Here is a 19,407-nt window from a genome sequence, read left to right as displayed (position 1 = left end):
CATGGGAGTATTATGTATGATATAGTCATATTTGGCATGACAGTTCCATGCTCTACAATTTTAAAGCACCTGGATGGTTGTATGATGTATATGGATCTCTGCCTTGAGCTTTATAGTTTCTTTGGCGCATCCCATTTGGGCGATATGAGAAATTTAAGGAGATTAGCACTATTAACAGAGAATGACACATCCACCATTCCCCTTACATTTTATTTGTGTTTTTTTCTTATTCATTAATTGTTATGGTTTAACTTGCTTCTTATAGAACCAGGACAGAGGAAATGGTTTTCCTGAAGAAATGTGTTGATTATGTTCTTGCGAAAGTTGAATGGTAGTGACTGCATAAAATGTATTCCTTGAACTGCAGGGCTATATAGTCCTAAACATGCCATGGGCATTTGTACAATGGCTGCAACAGGCAAAGATTGAAGAAGAGTAAGTAAAGACTGATATGCCCTTAAGGTTTAAATACTTTCAGTATGGTTTACTTTTAAACTTCCTGAAGGCACTTTATGATTTGGCATCCAGACATCCATGGTTAACCAAAAATAAGCGAAACAAGGGAAGTTGTTGTTGGTGTTTAGATTTAAGATGGGAACCATATTTAGTCACATTCATGCATACATAACATGGATTTTTTTTCTCTGTGTGTCTTTATAATTGTTCTTTTCTATTGAATATCACAGGTACATACTGATGGCAGAACCAGATCATATATTTGTGAAACCTTTACCAAATTTAGCTTTTGACAATGATCCAGCAGCATTTCCCTTCTTTTACATTACACCATCCGAACATGAGAAAATCATTAGGAAATACTATCCTGAAGAAAGGGGTCCTATCACGAATGTCGACCCTATTGGCTGTTGGTAATACTATCCTGTAATCATTAAGAAGGTAATTCACTGTAGTTGACCTGGCACCCTTTAGATTGCAGTCTCATGGATGATATGAAGCTGCATTCCATTTATTTGGTTTTGCACGACTTTGTGTTTCAGTTAGTCATTTTACTAGATCTAACTTAATTCTCGTTATAGGAGGAAAGTTTAGACTCTGCTTGAGAAGATCGCTCCCACATGGATGAATGTGTCACTACAAATGAAAGAGGATCAAGAGACTGATAAGGCTTTTGGATGGGTTATGGAAATGTAGAATTATCTTTTCCTGTGTGTGAATTTAATAAATACATTTTCTCATTGTTACTTTGTTATAAATCCAGTTTTTTGTTGATTTTCTTTGGCTTCTAGGTATGCATATGCTATTGCCAGTGCATTGCGTGGGGTTCAACATATCCTTCGTAAAGATTTCATGATCCAGGTAATGAAGTGGCTTCTGATTTTCTGCTACAAATATACTTACGCACTAAAAATAATATGCTTGATTGACATGATTAGAGTAGAGCTATTACCGACACCCCTTAAAAAATGCAGCCACCATTTGATAAGAAGCTCGGAAATACATTTATTATGCACTTCACCTATGGATGTGACTATACACTCAAGGTATTTATCAGGGCCAACTATTCGTAAGTCTGTGATTCTTTTTTATATAGATCTCATTCATATGAAATGAATATGATTGATGGTAGAAAGTAAAGGCCCCATTATTTTCTCTCTATTATGTTACTAATCATAAGGCTATTTGTTTGGTCTTTCGGCCATACCACAGGGTATTTGATAATATCTTGGGAAATAATTTCAGGGCGTACTGGCATATGGGAAAATTGGTGAGTGGAGATTTGACAAAAGATCATACCAAGATAGGCCGCCGCCAAGAAATCTCACATTGCCCCCTCTAGGAGTGCCAGAAAGCGTGGTACGTTTACCAGCGAATAAATTGGAAAATTATGTAACAAGTTTTTTATAATTTTTAAGATCCATAGGTATTGTTTATGTGTTCAAATTTTACAAAAAAACCAAGTAGAGTTTCATATTATTGCAATCATCTTCCATTCCATTTGAATAAGTTTAGGTAACATATTAGTACACTGAAGGGCTTTATTTACTGTTGTTGTTTTATTATATGCTATGATGATTAGCATAATACGAGTTGGTAACTGTGTGTGGGCCATATTTTTTTCTATATCAAGCCGAAAATGTTTCTAAGACTGGAATTTGTAACTTTTTAAAGTGGCCATTGAAACTGGCGTAATTTGATTAATTGAGCTGAATATGACCGCTAGCATGGCAGGTCTTGGCATACATCAGCTGTGCTTGGGATTGATATAGAAACTAGATATAGAAACTAGGAACTGCTGAGCGTATTCATCAATTGGGTAAGTAACAAGTACAAGGTGATGAATTGTGTTGCTTTTGTAAGTTGGACCAGCTGAATTCTGGAGTTAACAAGTTTGCTTAGATATTTGTATATTGGTCACTCTCCTAGCGATTCTTTTCTATGAACTCCTTTTTTGTGTCTTGATCTGTTTGTTCTTGGTAAAAATTAAGATCAACCCACTGTATTGGCTTGTATACCTGTATTGTATACCTATACCGGTCTTAGGGTATAAATTTTGCATCATTTCAGATTAGCTATGTCAATCTCGAAGTTTATAGATTGGGTGCTTCGTATGCAGGTACGTCAACAAGAAGTTAAGCAACAAGTACAAGGCGACAATCAGAGGTGCAAATTGACGACCGGGTCTTCACAAGTACAAGGCGACAATCAGAGGTGTGAATTGAAGACCGGGTCTTCACATACATATTCTTCATTCTTTTGTTTTTTCCTAGCTCATCTTCAGATTTTGTTTCAGAGACAAAAAACAATCCGGTTTTTACTGGAGAACCTGCTGAGCGTGAAATGGCTATAGCTGAAGGGTAGGAAAACTATTTTTGAGTAGCTAACTACACTTGGAATGAGTACTTTGGTTCCTGGTGTGAAATACTGAGGAGAATCAGGTAGGTGTATGTATCGTGTTTAGTTTCTAAGACTTTATATGCATGTGTTATGATGATAAGATGAACTAATCCTCACTTTTGAGATTGCCCGCCTTTTGAGGAATGTTCAACTTTTATTTCAACCCATGCGTTGTGATGATCCAATGAACTAATCCTCACTTTTGAGATTGTCCGCCTTTTGGAGAATGTTCAACTTCTATTTCAACCGCTCTTGTGCTCTGTGATCAAGCATCCATCTTGTAAGATTGTCACCTCTATATTAATGTGGATATATTATCTAGGTCTCCATGGACATGAAGTATCTGCTCTCGAGCTCATTTGAGCTCGGGTGAACAGTAAAATCGGAAAAAATTCAAAAAATGTTTAAAAAATTCTGATTTTTTTAAGACCAACTTTGACAAAAGTTCTAAGTGCATGCAAAAATTTGGCATGAACTAACATTTCTATAAGGCGCGGCAAAATAAACAAAATGGATGCTCTGAAAATGCACATTTTCAGAGTGTCTATTTTGTTTATTTTTCCACGCCTTGTAGAAATGTTAGTTCATGCCAAATTTTTGCATGCATTTAGAACTTTTGTCAAAGTTGGTCTTAAAAAAAATCAGAATTTTTTGAACATTTTTCGATTTTTTTTTTGATTTTACTGTTCACCCAAACTCGGGAGCAGAAAGGCACTTTCGGGTCTCCATGTTCTGCTCTATCAGTGAATACTTTGTTGTTACAGTTCAGTTACATGTATTTTTTGTAACAACTGACACTCATTTGGATGCTTAGTGACGTTAACTAATGTCCCAACAAGATTAGTGTGCATAATCACGCAGATGTAATGTATGAGATCCGTCCGGCATCTAAACAATGCACTTTCTGCAATAAAATAAATCTTAAATCTTCTTAAAGGAGTAAGAAGAACCTAAAATATCAGTCTTTGTGTTGTAGTATTCAAGTCTATTGGATTAGAGAAAGTTAGAAAACTATCACATGATTTTGAATGCACTATCAAATAGACGTAACACGATTAGGTACTTATATGTTTGTTAATATAACCCATTCTACCATTTTATTGACTATAACCATTAATTATGATTCATTTCAATCATGTTTATACACATGAAGCTCTTGTGCTGATAAAATTCATATGTCAGCTAATGGAGCACTTGCAGGTTCAAGTTTGTTTAAGATCACATAAAATTCATATGTCAGCTAACGGAGCACTTGCAGGTTCAAACCTTTTCATTTGAAGGGTATAAACCTTTTCATTTGAAGTTTCCCTCAAAGTCATTGATAAGTATGCTTATATAGTACTTCATCTGTTGTTTTCATGTTGTGCTACATACCGAGTGCGCTTCTTTTCTTTCACATAGTTTGCACGAGGGTCACAACCTTGGATTGGAGAAGTAGAAGAAATGTGTGAAGGAATAACAAGAAATACAAAAAAACTCATATACACAAGGATTCTACACATTTCGTTAGTCAGAATTGATGTTGAATCATAAGAACGTATATGTACCATGGCAACGCACGGGCAATTAACTAGTATCACCATAGTGTTGCTATTTAATTTAATGCACCTATATAGTTGGTAAAAGGTGCAAGGCTTGGCCTTCTAGCCTAGTGTTTTGTTCCATCTTTGCCGCCCTAGTTACTTGTGTACCGGTGTTATGTTCCGTCATTAAGCTCTCCTAACATGGTTGGGGTTGTTATGGTGACCCCCTTGACTTTCGTTTTGGGATAAAACTCGTCTTGCAAGGCCCAACATTTGTACTATATTTGCGCAACTTAATAATACTGAACATCATTATTTAAACATAGGGCGTCATGAACCCGAGGATCAATTCAACATAATACAGGGAGGGTCAATGCTGATGGTGATGGTCCTAAACAGAATCGTGTGCGGAGCCAACCCGGGGCAACTCGCGTGATTTATAGCAGGCCACTTTACGTTGTGCTCATCCGGTTGTGTCGTGAGAACGAGATATGCGGCTCCTATCTGGTTCGTTAACACATTGGGCGGCCTTGCTGGATTTTTTTTTACCTTTCTCAAACGTCTTGTGCGAGGGATTTTGAGGATACCTTGGGCTATCTCGAGGTTGAGGTTTTCCATCATAATTTTTGAGGAGACTACAAGTTTTTCGTGGTTGCCTTTATTCCTGTGCAGCTTGTTGTAGTTTGTGATGGACTAGTTGGAGCACCCCTGCAGAGTTAAATCTTTCTCAAAACCATGCTCGAGGTTATGTGGCAACTTGGAAACTTTGTTTAACACCCGATCATAGCAAACCTGAATAAAACATAATTAAAATTTGCCAACTGTGTGCATAACCGTGACTGTCTCTTCCCGTGAGTTCTTATCCGAGAGAGGATACGGTAGGTGTTCAAGATCACTTTGAGATCATTACTAGTTCACGTCCACTTATGCATAGATCACCCCTTTTATTTCTTGTACTTGTAAGTTAGCCACTCAAATAAATGCTTAGTTGCTTGTTGCAGCCTCACCACTTAACCATACCTCACCCATTAAGCTTTGCTAGTCTTGATACCTTTGGAAATGAGATTGCTGAGTCCGTGTGGCTCACAGATTACTACAACAACTATTGTAGGTACAGGATAAGCGATACTTTGACGTGAGCCCGATGATTGTCCTATTTGGAGTTTCTTCTTCTTCATCATCATTGAACATAGGATGGGTTACAGGTTGGCAGCCTGGGATAGCAAGGATGGACGTTGTTCTTTTATCATTTGATTCCGTCCATAGTCGGACCCTCCTCTTCAATTCTGTATATGTACTTGTAACGATATCCATTCTTGCAAAATGACAAGATGCACTTCTATCAATATCGAGGCCCTCAAGCCAAAATAAGGATATGATTGCATCTTGGGTGTTACAAGTTGGTATCAGAGCAGTACCGACCTAGGAGCACCCTTGATTGATCGAACATGGCCGAGTTGGGTCTAGTGAAAAAAATACTTTGAGTCTAGTTATATATGAGAGAGTATGATTCTTTTTGCTCCTCTTCTATGCTTTGGTGAGGTTTACGACTTAGGAATTTTAATTCTGCACCTCTTCTCACTCAATTTTTTTTACGATCACGCGGGTATTTTGGAATCTATATGATGTCGATGTGATGGAGTTCTGACTTGGTGCCTCCTATCTCACTTGATTTCTTCCATGGAGTTGAGCTCCACGGGATTCTTGACAATCGTTATTGTTCAGTTTCCTTAGTATCTCAAGACGGAGGATGTTCGAAATTGCTTCAATACTCTTTGTGGGGGGAGGAGTTTGGCGTCACCCACTACTCGGGAGAGCATCCATATGTACTACCATAATTGGTATCATTGTGATGACAAGGTTCTGAGGTAGATGAGTTTCCAAAATCTCTGGCTATGTGTTGACGGATGTGATAGACTGGACGGGTAGTGTTATTGCTAGGAGTTGCATGATGGATTTTCCTCCTTATATCCGTGGACCCGATTGCATAACCGGAAAAATTTCAGAAGTTCTTAGGTGGGAATTCAACTAGTTACCTAGGATTATCTTCCAACAGATGCATGATGTGAAGTTGGGGTTCGACTTCTAGTGGATTCGTTTGTTCACGGTCTTTCTTATAGCGTTTCTATTTGTGTCTTAAAGAGTCATTGTAGCTTTCTATGACTTAGGGACGCTTCGTATGTCGTGTGCACTACCGTGTACATAATGGCTACTGTAGGATAGAGCCCATGTGAGCCTTACCACGAAAATATCAAGCGAAATGACTGTCATTAATTTGTTCCCGGCTTGTTTCATAAGCCTCATCCTTTGTTTTGTTGGAATATGGTAATTCAAGTTGCTTCGATGTCAAGTGGTGATTTCATATCTTTTCTAAGTGGTGTTCTCACATTTCTATGGGAGTGCTAATTAATTCTTTTGTTCAATCAAATTGTCTTATCAATTATTTTCAAACCAGAGTGTCATGTCAATTCTTTTCCAACCCGAGTGCTTCTCTTCAAGTTAGTTCAATCATTTCTAATATTTGCAAGATATATCCTCATATTTGTTTCCGGAGTTCGTCTCATCTGTCCCAAGTTATCTTTGTTTTTTCCCACCCCCCCCCCCCCCCCGCCCTTTTCTTCAATGATATAATTATCATCCAAGTGCCTTTCTTTTCATCAATGCTTCATCTATCTTCTCTTCCATATGGTATCCGCTGATAAATTGTGAACATTCTTAGGAGCTTTGAATTCATTATTCTTCATTCTTGTTTTCTTCTCCAGTCATTTCGATACAAGCTTTCGCTGTTCGGCATATCCTCTTCATTCATTCAATGCTTTCCGTGTTGGAAATTCTTATTCAACCCTCTCTTGTTTTTATCCCTATCTATTCTATGTGGAGTGCTGAAGAAATCTCTAAAGATTCATTTTTTTTCATTCAATCCTTTCATATTATTTCCAGTGTCTCATCTCATCAAGTTTTATTTGTATCGGTGCAATCTCTCTTCTAAGCAATCCATTCAACAGTGTTTTCCTTTGAGTAAGCCCATAACCCACAAGTTCTTCTCCAGGATCATACCTTGCTCTTTTAATGTTTTCTAGAGATCTCTAATTCTTTTCCAGTGTGACGTAAGTATGAATTTCATCAGTCATATTCCTTCTCCAAGATCGATCTGAATTTTTCATAGTTGGCTCAACTTTTTCCTTATTCATGGTTCCACGGTGTCTCAATAATTCTTGATGGTGCTTCTTGCCATCATTCTCATCTTGGAAGACCGAAGAAGAGTTCCTATTAAATCTTGGTCCATTCTCTTGAAGATTCTTAGTTTCAGCTTCGTGCTATCCTCTCAATTGTTTCCAATCATGAGAAATTCCTTCCATATCTATCTGTAGCATTTCAGAGTTGTTTTTATTTCTCGATCGTCCGAAGGTCGTCATTTTAGAAGATTTCTTCGTTCTCAGCCATCAGCTTTCATTCTCAAATTCTTCTTAGTTGTGGACTCTTCGTCCGTCACTCAATTATTTTGGTTCCTTGTTGAAGTTTCTTTTGCTAGATGGATCATGATCTCTTCATTCTCATGTATCTTCATTCATTCTTGGTATCCTCATTCATTTGTCAATTCTTATCAGTGGTTCTTTCAAGACTTCTTCAATTTTGTGCTCTATCTTTCTCTCTCCAATCTTTTCAAGAAGAATAAGCGGTATGCTAAATCCATTGCTTGTCATCAATTTAACTTGATGAAGAATAAGCATAACATAGTTCTTATTCGTGTTCCCTTTAAGTGACTTCAAATATTCTTCCGGAGTGGCTCATGATACCAAATTCTCGATTTCAAATGTTCTCATATTTTCTTTTCTGGAGTTCCAAGTCTTATCAAGTATCTTGTCACCAAGCTTCACCTAAATCATGGCAAGGCCTCAATCTTGTTCTTTTTGCAACCTTCAACTCTTTGTATCACCCCTTTCATTCTAGTATTCTTGAAGTGGTTCTTCATGGTGGTTCGTAGAGTACGTAATTCTTTCTCAAGGTGTTCTTCAAGATTGTTGTTGGAGAACCTCAAGTATTCTTTATCTTGCATTTCCAAGTGCAATTCTTCCTCCATTATCCTTTGAGGTGGTGTTATAGCATTCTTAATTCACGATGAGTCTCGAAGAGAATTCCTTTCAAGGATGGGATATTTAAACCCACCAATTTCTTCGATCATGAGATATTTTCAACCCATGGTTTCTTCATTGATCTATCTTTGTTTACATTTCACCTAAATCTTTTTTCTAAGCATTGTTGTTATGGTGATTATAGTTGATCCAAGTTCCCAATGCATCCTCTTGGTGTAAGAAGTTTGCATGTCTTGTTGCTCCCAAGCAATCAATTGGTTTCCATTTGTGGCCAGTGATAACCTCATAATTTTGAGATGGGTTTCCATAAGCCCACAACAAGTTTGTTATTTTCATTGTTGATTTTCCAGCAACTCCATCCAATCCTTCCTTGTAGGATGCTTATCAAATTCAAATGTGGTAGAAGTTATCATCTTCTTCTCCGTTCTTTATTTCGAGTGATCTAGTTTATATTCATTTGTTTATCAGGAATTCAGATGTTGCTCTCTTCTTTCCATCATCACGTCTTATGAAGATCATGTTCTTTCCTTGTTTATCAATTTAATTGTACTGTTGTCTCATCCCTTTCAATTCTTCCATCTTATCAAGTTTTTCCTATATTTCCTACTAAAGTGCTCACAAAATTTCTTTTGAATTCTTGCTTGTTTCTCATGCCATTCTTCATCTCTTTGCAACTTTCAAGATTCGTTGGTTTCACTCATTTGTCAAAGAAGCAACTAAGGCTTACCTTTTCATTTCTTCTTCTACTTCCCCTTTCATTCTAAGATATCTGGTCGAGATCTCTTGTTAGTGGAGGAGAGTTGTAACAGCCCAGAACTGACGCTCTAGAAGATTCCCCTTTTATTCAATAGTCATCTTGTGATTCTTTTGTTTGTCGCATTGATCATCACATCATTCGCATTATCCGCATTGCATGGGAACTCTATTACTTTCATTTTTTCAAAACGCGCATCCATTATTAGTTGCGGATTCTTCCCGTTCTTGTCGTTGACCGTTTCAAGACCAACCACACACGCGCGCGCCTACGACATCATTTAAATATTGTTTTTAAAAATGTGTAGAATAACATTGACTAGAAAAAATGCGTAGAATAAGATTGTGGCATTTATTTTGATGTTTAACAACTCTAAAATTGTGCATAGGCAGAATAGTACCGAAACTTAATTTGCATATGGGGACTTTCCAGAATTGTTTTTTGTTGTTTCGGCCTCATTTAAACTTGCCTAGAATTTCACGTAGTTTCATAGTATCTTGTTGCATCCATGACTTACATGCTTGTAGCTGTCATTTGCACACATTTTGCATTCGTAGCATATTATCTTGTGTTGCTCATATCTTTTAGACTGTAGCTCCATTTTCAATGATCTATATGTGTAAAGACTAGAATGACGTGTAGAATGACACGATCCACTTTATTTTCCTATTTAATAAATATAAAATATGTTTAGTTCAGTTTCAGACCAATTTCAAAATTAACATATGGGGTCATTTCGGAAATGCTATATGTTGTTTCTGACCTCATTTAGAATGCCTAGCTAGTGTAGTTTAGTTGTGCTTCACCTCTTGCCATGTTTAACAACATTTAACATTGTCGTGTACCTAAACGGAAGTGAACTAAATAATTCAAATATGGACTCTCATCAATATGCAACAAGTTGCATATTGAGCTTCATTTAATGTGTAGTAATAAATTGTTGTGTCTTGTCGTGTCATGCATAATTAAATGGACATGCATCATAATTGCTTGCACATCATGTCATGATTATGTTGTGGTGTTTATCGTGTGTTGATTGTTGTTTCCGGATTGCTTCTTCTCGATAGAGTTACGCAAGCATATCAAAGTGTGAGCATTCGTTCGACTACGTGGTTCTTCTACTTCACGGATTCGTTCTTCTTCCAAGCGGGATCACAAGCAAGATGATCATTTCCCTGGATACCATTTCTTTCATTGCCATGCTACTTGTCTTGTTTCTTTTGTTATGTCTTGTTTCCTACCACTTAAATGTCAACCTACCAACATTGCCATGAAAACCCTCTAACCCCTCCACATCTCAGCAAACCTCTTTTTGGCTATGATACCACTTGCTCAGCCTTCTTATAGCGTTTCTAGTTGCAGGTGTAGTTGCTTTCCATGTGACAACATGGATTTCTTGTTATATCACCATATAATTTCTATTTAATTTAATGCACCTATATACTTGGTAAAAGGTGGAAGGCTTGGCCTTCTAACCTGGTGTTTTGTTCCATGTTTGCTGCCCTAGTTACTTGTGTACGAGTGTTATGTTCCATAATTGAGCGCACCTAACATGCTTGGGGTTGTTATGGGGACCCCTTGACTTTCATTTTGGGATAAAACTCATTTGGCAAGGCCCAACATTGGTACTATATTTTCCCAACATAATAATACTAAACACCATTATTTAAACATAGGGCATCATGAAACCGAGGATTAATTAAACATAATACACAGAGGGCCAGTGCTGATGGTGTTGGTCTCAGATAGAGTCATGTGCGGGGCCAACCTGCGGCAACTCGGGTGATTTCTATCATGCCACTATATGTTGTGCTCATCGGGTCGTGACCTGAGAACGAGATACGCGGCTCCTATCGGGTTCGTCGACATGTCGGGCAGCCTTGCTGGATTTACTTTTACCTTTCTCGTGTGTCTTGTGTGAGGGATTCCGAGGATACTTTGGGCTATCTCAAGGTTGAGGTTTTCCATCGGAATTTTCGAGGACACTACGGGTTTTCCATGGTTGAGTTTACTCCTATGTAGCTTGTGGTAGTTTGTGATGGACTAGTTGGAGCACCCCTGCAGGGTTATATCTTTCTGAGAGCCATGCACATGGTTATGTGGCAACTTGGAAACTTTGTTTAACATCTGGTCATAGCAAACCTGAACTAAAGTAAATTAAAAGTTTCCAACTATGCGTGTAACCGTGATTGTCTCTTCTTGTGAGTTCTTATCCGAGCGAGGACACGATGGGGTTATGTTTGACAGAAGTAGGTGTTCAGGATCACTTCGAGATCATTACTATTTCACGTTCTCTTATGTGTAGATCACCACCTTTTATTTCTTGTACTCATAAGTTAGCCATTCAAATAAATGCTTAGTTGCTTTCTACAGCCTCACCACTAAACCATACCTCACCCATTAAGCTTTTCTAATCTTGATACTTTTGGAAATGAGATTGTTGGGTCCATGTGGCTCACAAATTACTACAACAAGAGTTGCATGTACAGGTTAAGTGATACTTTGTCGTGAGCGTGATGATTGTTCTATTTGGAGTTTCTTCTTCTTCATCATCATCAATCATAGGATGGGTTTGAGGATGACAGCGTGGGATAGCAAGGATGGACGCCGTTCTTTTATCGTTTGATTTCGTCCATAGTTAGACCCTTCTCTTGTACATGGTGATTGAATATATTGGTGTATTGTGTTGTTCATGTTGTAGCTTGTGGCGAGTGTAAGCCATCTCCATATACTCATCTCTTTTGCATATGTACCTATAACGATATCCATTCTTGCAAAATGACAAGATGCGCTTCTATCCCTGTCAAGGCCCTCGAGCCAAAATGAAGATAGGATCACATCTTGGGCGTTAAAGCCACCCTTGGTAAGTACGCCCCTCGGGAGAGGATCGTCAGGAGGCGACTTCTTGATGCGAGCCTCGTAGGAAACGGCTTCGGGGGGGGACTCACTGATCAAAACCTCGTGAGGGCCGTAATGGGGAGCATCCCCAAGCCCACAACATGCATCGGGCCCTGGGCCACAGCCAGGCAGGCCTGGGTACCCCGGGGCGAGAGCCCCGACATCGTCACACCTGCACGCTGCCACACCGACATGGGAACTGCAATATCAATTGTACGATCGCGTTGAACTATGAGTTGTACTGAATTTTTCTATATCCAAACTGAATTGGTCATTAACTGCCTTCATATCACTCGCTATTGCTGGTGAGAGCTAAGCGAATGTGGGCGTGGGTCAGGTCAATTGATCTTTGGTTTGCGGGAAGATGCTAGGGCGCTAGACTCGGCGGTCCCCGCTACCGCCGCTCCCACATACCCGGTTATGGGCTAGGACGCGGACTCAGCTGCCACTACAAGGGATACACCACCGCTGGACGGGCGATGTGTTTTTCTGGGTCCTACGGATAAGTCGCTGACAGGTTTATAAAAGTTTGGTACCAAAATTACCCAAGTAGAAATAATAGTTGATGGAGCTGGCATGTTATTCTGATAGCCCCGATGCTTAAACAATATCTTCTTTTGTCATGTATATGCACAGTTACCTTCTTCTTCTTCTTGCAATTGTATTTATTAACTAGCTTATTGCCTTAACACATACACTCTGGTATTATTTTTATTTAAGAGCATAACTTCATGAACATAAGAGGTTATAAATTTTACTCACATATTATGTTTTCAAAAAAAACTAAGAAAGGCCAATCTCCAGGACCTTGCTCCTGGTTTGTATGCTTGGATCCGAATGTGCTAATGAAATTACTATCAATAGAGGAACCAGTGTGCTCCTGGTCTCATCCATAATTTTGAAGATCTTTTTTGGGCGGTCATTCAGGGGCTGGACTTTTCGTTCAGGTTAATGGTCATCTTTCTTGCATGAAGCACGGGATTATAACTACCGTGAAGCACATGATGTTGTTGATCAATTTGACAGTAATTTTGGTGAGGATGTGATATCCCTAAATCTGCTCATTCCAATCTCTAAAATTGATTTATTCATTGTTGTAGTTATCTTTGATCTTCTCTTCATTCCGATTAAATTTCTCATCGCTTCTCCTAATGGTCCAACCAATTAATAAGAGAAAAGAGGGAGAAGAAAAATGTATGACCCAAGAAGAGATACCTCTAGAAGCAGTGGAAACAAGTCTACCATATATTCTAGAGATCATGATCATGACAAATTTTCAAACATGTACTAACAAGAGAAAGGAGGAAGTGAATAACTCTTCACATGGCATCATGATAAGCTCTGTTCGTTTGTAAACATGTTTTGTAGTATCATTTATCCTCAAGCATTTAAAGTGTTATTAAGAGTAAAATGACATTCTTTATGTGTTCTAGGTAAACTTTTAATGGATACAAAATTCTTGTTTCTTTGTATTTGGTCAAGCAAAATCATGTATGAGAAAATAAATATATTTCTTGTATTCGTGTTATATATGGGAAGATTATGACTGGCTTTTCTACCATAAGATTCAAAATATTGTGTGTGTGTGTGTGTGTGTGTGTGTGTGTGCGCGTGTGTGTGAGCGAGAGAGAGAGAGGCCGTGGAGTTTTGATATCGGATATTAAAGAGTATGTCCTCTAAGACGTACGACTACTTAATAGATTAGCTTCAACCAAACAATTGGTACTTCAACATGGTATTTATTAGCTCACAAAAAGATGACATAATTTTATTTTTAGCACTTTTTTGGTTTTATGTGTATATTGGATTATTTGTGATGTGCAGATGGATACTATAGATAAATCTACAATTATTAAACAATACATTGTTAACATAGTTGCACATGGTTCTTTGACTAGAGTGCGTGCGAGCAAAATAAATGATTAGGTACAATCATTTCTCTGTACATATGATTTAATTAACGTGATAATGGTATTACATTCATATTCCAGTTTATTTGTACTCAGGAATAAAGGAATAAGAAAATCAGTAGAAAAAGAGCAGCATTCCTTGCATGCATGCATGGACTCCACAAGTGAACCCACAATCCAACACATCCATCATGCATGAGGAGCAAGAAGCCAAGAAAACACCGTCCCAAGAGTCACCATGTAACGCCCAAGATACGATCATATCCTTATTTTGGCACGAAGGCCTCGACAGGGATAGAAGCGTGTCTCGTAGTTTTGCAAGAATGGATATCGTTACAAGTACATGTGCACAAGAGATGAGCATATGAAATTGGCTTACACTCACCACAAGCTACACCATGAACAACACAATACAACAATGTATTCAATCATCATGTAGAAGAGAAGGGTCTGACTACGGATGAAATTAAACGATAAAATAATGAAATCCATCCTTGCTATCCGAGGTTGCCGGCCTTGAACCCATCCTAGATCGAAGAAGAAGAAGAAGAAGAAGAAGAAACTCCAAATAGAACAATCATCATGCTCACATCAAAGTATCGCTTTACCTGTACCTGTAACTGTTGTTGTAGTAATCTATGAGCCGCAAGGACTCAGCAATCTCATTTCCAAAGCTATCGAGACAAGTAAAGCTTAATGGGTGAGGTATGGTTAAGTGGTGAGGCTGCAGCAACCACTAAGCAATTATTTGAGTGGCTAACTTATGAGTACAAGAATAAGAAGGGGGTGTTCTACGCATATACGGACGTGAACTAATGGTGATCAAATGAGTGATCCTGAACACCAACTTATGTCACACATAACCCCATCGTGTCCTCTCTCGAATACACAACTTACGAGTCGAGATCGCTGAATGAATGTGATCAGTGATCTGAGAGATCAATGTTCACCAAACACACAGAAACTGAATAAAAAGAGTCTTACGTCCATACATACCATTTGAATACAATAAATCACAATTACGGTCAAGTCTTACATAGTTACATATATAGGGCCTTGAAGGCGAGCACACCAAACTTGACCAATAGCGGAGATATTGGTCGAAAGCGTGAACCCATGCCATCAGCCTTAACCTACAGGCATTCTGACTTGGAAAGGTTCTAGCTTGCAGGAACGTCACCAAGTTACTCTTCATCATTTCTTGTCCTCTCATACCTGGTCAATGAAATAACCAGTGGCAAGCCAATGGGTACTTTGAATGTACTCGCAAACAGCCCATGATATGGATAATGCAGTTGGTATGATAATAAAGTAATGTGCAGCCTTTGCGGAAAGCAAGTTTTAATTGAAACATGTGCATGGTCAATTACTTGTATGGATAAGCATCATAAGCTAGATGGTAATCATAAGAACAGATTACAGATATCAATATATCTGTTGAGGGCTGAACACCTCAGGTTCACCCTTGTACCAACTCTCTAGACTTGTCATATCATCTTATTCAGATAACACCTTTAAACAAACACAGACTTGGTTTATGTGGAAACGACTCGACGTAGTTTAAGCAGGATTACCCAACTATCCTTAACCGTGGACATGGCTATTCGAATATTTTTACACTCTATAGAGGTTGTACGCTGTACCCACGAGATCCGGGAAACTTCCGTGTCATCCACGACTCGCGGCATATAACATACCCGACGTAAGTACCCGATCATTGCCTTTCCCCTCATGATACTAGACAAAGAGTCCACTTGATTGGTAGTCATCCCACATGATGTACGTCTTACAATCACCAACTCTAGACCGTATCATCCATGCGGGGACCAACGGTGTGCCCGGAACATGTAAACACGGCATAGTCGACCTACCTGGTACGACCCCGTCACGAGAGTGACCATATCACTCCCGCCACTAGTAATGCGGGCTCTTTGTTAGCACCGACGAAAGTAATCAAAAAAGTCCCGTCCCATAAAGGGGTATTGTGGTCGTACATGTAAGGTTGGGACGGTCGACACATCATAAATCTAATTCCATTTCCAAAACCACTCTCACAAACCCTTTTTGGTACACCACTTATTTCTCAAGTGGTCATCCAGCTCAACACCATCACCCTCGGACATCAGTGGCACTCGACGTGGTTTTCGTAAAACCTTTCATATCATCTTTGTGTTACCATCATCATGCATGTGCTCATCCTATGCGTAGCACTACTATTACTTGTCAACAATTTGTCAGCGTGTCCCTCATAGATGGTGGGGACTTGCGCATTGCAAGTGCTCCAGAGGAGCTATCGGAAACACCATACTGGGGTGCATCTATTATTCTTAACTATATGCATTGGAATAAAGTATCAACATGTCATGCATAAAACATTTCTCAGACATGGTGAAAGGGCGGCTTGCCTTTGCTCACATAAGTCCTCGGGGTCTTCGAGGTCTTCCGGTCCAACTCCGAGTACTCCGTCTACTCTGTCAACTATCGTTAGAAACAATCACAGTAAGCCACAGAGCAAGCAGAAACAAAAAAGATATATAAATTGGAGTTTTATTTTTCTTGGACCTCTCTAGTCATTAAAAAATACCTGAAGCTTTCTCTAGGAGATTAGGAACATCAGGAATTTTTGAATGGATGAAAGAAGAATAGGTGATCCTTTAAGAAACCTACAGAAAGAATTCTACTAAAAATGAGTGGAGGCACTCATTTGACAAAGCATGATTTTAGAAACATTTAGGAAGTTGTTTCACTGGATTTGGAGTTGATATGAATTTCCTATGGATTTTCTAACATGGAATAAATAGCAAAAAGGGCTACTTATCTGATGCAACAAAAACATTGAAGATAAAAATGTTCACCTAGGCTAGGAAATTAGGGAATGATATAATATGTCTCTGGAAATTGGAATCACTCCATTTGGAGTTGATTTGGTTTTTCTAGGAATTTCACAAGGTGGGGTTTTAAATATCCATATTTTGAATTTGAATAATACTGCAGAAAATATTCTTGGAAAAATGCGCAATGTACAGATCTAGATAGGCCATGATTTTAGAAACCTGCAGTGATTTGAATCAACAAAATTGGAGTTAAAATGATTTAATGATGGATTTTCTAATCCTTCTGGTAAAAGAAAAAGGGCAATTATTACCTAGATGGGCCAGTCCCACTGAGCAGCACAGCGCAGAGGCACCAGACAGCAACTGGGCCGACCCACTGGCCCACCCACGCGAGAGGTAGGGGTGATGCCAGAGGCGCCTTCCAGGCTATGCGCCTTCTGCACGAGGAGGCGGTCTCCAGTCAAGGGGTGCAACCACTTAATGGGGCGAGGCCACCCGCCAGCTCCTCCGACCAATGACAAGCGGGGCCCGTCCGCTGACGGTCCGTCTTCAACCTCCCGCCGCGCGGAGGCATAGGTGGCTCGACGAGGATCGCCGGCGGCACAGGGCTCAGTTCCCGGCGGCCCGGCCACCGAAGCACTCAGGGGCTCGAGCCATCCCCGCCTGGGGGCTCATCTGCCAGGGAACTACCGGGGCGAGCGAGGCCTTGGCCGCGGCGGGCCGGTAGATGGGTGGCCATGGCTGGGGTACTCCAGTCACTAGCAGAAGGGAGGAAGAAGAGGGGGAGTCCATGGAGGTCTGGGGTGCTCCTGGAGGTGCTCGAGGGAGAGAAAGGGTCGGGGGAGCTCGGACGCGAGCGAGGCTGAACATTGCCAGGGCGGACATGGGAGGAGGAGAGAGCAAGGGAGAGAGGTTTGGGGAGGTCTGGGAGGTACATAGAGGGAGGAGGGAGCTAGCCAGAGCAAGAGTGGCTCGAGGGAGAGGTTAAGTAGGGGAGGGTAACCGAGGGAAGCTCGGATGCGCCTTGGGTGCTCTAGGGCACGGGGAGCTCGCGCGTGTCTGGCTCCCTTGGGTGCATCCTGGAGTCGGGGAGGTGCGTGGACGGTCGAGGGGGAATCCTTGGTGCACTGGGACACCCTGCAGCAGCTGGACATGGGCTACAGGACAAGAACAAGGTGCAGAGAGCCAGTTTTGCATGCCAGGGAGGTGGTCACCAGCCTACTACATGTCCAAAGGCGTCTGTTGGCCAGGCCAAGGTGTCAAACATGCAGGGCATGCGCGTAGGAAGCTGATGGTGGAGTTTGACCTCGAATGGAGCTGATTTGAATTGGTTTTGACTGCAGTTTAGTTTGCAGTAGCAATATTAGAGCTAGCAATGAGGGTGCTTACTGGATGGCTTGTGAGGCAAAACCTTGTCTAGCAGTATTTGTTATGGAAGGACTACACTACTGCAAAGTTTCATATCAAGAGGAGGTGTCTAGCTAGCAGTTGCAGTTCAAGCTACATTTCTGCAAGAAATCAAGCTTCACATGTGCTTCTCAATTTTTCTACATGATCACGCCATATCTTGGTTTGAAATGATGCATTAGCATGCTAGAGATGCCCTGGAAGAATGTGGGTGCTTTGGCTTAAGCAGAAGTATAGCAAGCGGGGTAAAATAGTGTTGCCAAGGTAAAAATGGGAGGTAGATACATGGGGTCATCCTCCAATAATTGACCAGTTGTCATGGAAAGGTTACTGGAGGTAAAAGGGAACTAGGGAAGGTTTTGGTAAAAATCTAAGCCCAAGGAGATAAGTGGAAGGGGCCAAAGTAGCAACTTTGTTAAATGCACAAAAGGTGTTTGATGGATGTTAGGGCTACCAGGTCGATTCCAATTGATATGGAACTTAACAGGATCACATAATAGATGAAAATAAGCTTGGACACCAAATTTGGGATTTGGTGGAGAAAGTTTCCAATATAGACTTGGAAAACCCATGAAATGGGCAGAAATCACTTTTTGCCGAAAAACCATGCAAATAAATTCCCACAAATCCACAACTTGGTGTGGGGGCATTATTTGGGCATTAAAGCATGCCCAATAAGTTTGGGATCAATTAGAGAAACTTTATAATGTAAAGTTTCCCAAGGTCAGAAATCAACAGAGAAGGTTTTGAGGGGGTTGGGACAAGTTCTTCTATTCTCCTTGATGCACCACTCAGTGTGCATGCATTATTGGAGTATAAGAACGTGTCCACCAAATTTGATCACAATTGGAGACACTTGGCAATGTAGAGTTGCTCAAATTTGGATCTGGATAGATAGGGTTTTAGAATAATTTAGTGAACCAAATCTACTTGAGTTGAGATGAAACTTGGCAAGATCATCACATATATCATATGTGACACTCTAGGATTTTACAGGAATTTATTGAGAATATTTCTTATAGAAATATTCCAAAAGCTTGAAATGGGTAGGAAGGGTTCTCAAGGGTTTTGCCAAATATTTTGAACATGACCATGTGTTGAAACTCCTATATATGGAATATATATGTCCAC

The 19,407-nt window shown here is 40.0% G+C and overlaps 1 pseudogene; it reads left to right on the top strand.

The window, feature by feature from the left end:
• Positions 1–373: 373 nt before the first annotated feature.
• On the top strand, positions 374–17,387 carry LOC123450533 (annotated as a pseudogene).
• Positions 17,388–19,407: the final 2,020 nt, after the last annotated feature.

Source organism: Hordeum vulgare, chromosome 4H (genome assembly GCF_904849725.1).
Source record: "Hordeum vulgare subsp. vulgare chromosome 4H, MorexV3_pseudomolecules_assembly, whole genome shotgun sequence".
Classification (NCBI taxonomy): domain Eukaryota; kingdom Viridiplantae; phylum Streptophyta; class Magnoliopsida; order Poales; family Poaceae; genus Hordeum; species Hordeum vulgare.
The sequence above is the reverse complement of the archived record's forward strand: the minus strand, read 5'-3'. Positions and strand labels throughout refer to the sequence as shown.